This window comes from Myotis davidii, unplaced genomic scaffold (genome assembly GCF_000327345.1).
Source record: "Myotis davidii unplaced genomic scaffold, ASM32734v1 scaffold1073, whole genome shotgun sequence".
Classification (NCBI taxonomy): domain Eukaryota; kingdom Metazoa; phylum Chordata; class Mammalia; order Chiroptera; family Vespertilionidae; genus Myotis; species Myotis davidii.
The window spans coordinates 1-797 of record NW_006285113.1 but is presented as its reverse complement, the minus strand read 5'-3'; positions in this window follow the sequence as shown (position 1 = coordinate 797).

Below are 797 nucleotides of genomic sequence, written 5' to 3'. Positions count from 1 at the left end.
TATTCTCCACATTGTTATTCTCTTTCTGTTCCTGGCTTGGAGCTGGAGGCAGTGCCAGGAGATTCCTAGGACTCTGGACCAGGGGTGCCATTGAAATGTCCCCACTCTGAGGTGGTGGATAACTCTCAAGTACCTGGATATGTCTGTTACTGCCGGACTTGGGGAATTCTGGAGTAGGTGGTAAATAAAATATTTGGCCTGGAACTTGCAATGCCAAGGAAGTCTCCATCCCCGGGGAAGTCTCCATCACTACAATGGAATCAAGGGGAAGTCGGTCAGTCCCTGGTAATAAGATGCTCCCCCAGCACCACCATTGCAACAATCATGTGCCTTCCAACAGTGGGAGAGGCATTCCTACAAGCTCTTTTGCAGGATCATGAACAGCACCTGTGCTAGGAGATAAAAGGCAACTGTTCTGGTTCTTAATGGTGACCCTTGGATGTCATTTTTTAAATGACTTTCTTTGCATTTCACAGGGTTGGTATAAGTCAAATAAAAAATAAATGTGATTTTTAAATGATGCTTCCCATGCTCATATGGAACCCTTGTAATTCTCTCTACTTTCCTGAGTGAATAAAAACACTTCACACCAAGGACTAGGACAGGGAATGCAGCTCACCTGCTGAAGCCTGTAAACAAGGGGAGCTAATAGCCTGTTTGCTTTGGACAAGATGTTGGAACACACGACCCCACATCCAGGTGCCAACTAAGGAAGTGATGGAAAGTAGAATGGGCACCATCACCATAATGTACTGAAAGGCCTTAGAAAGAGACTCAAACAATAAATCAAGGGAGTT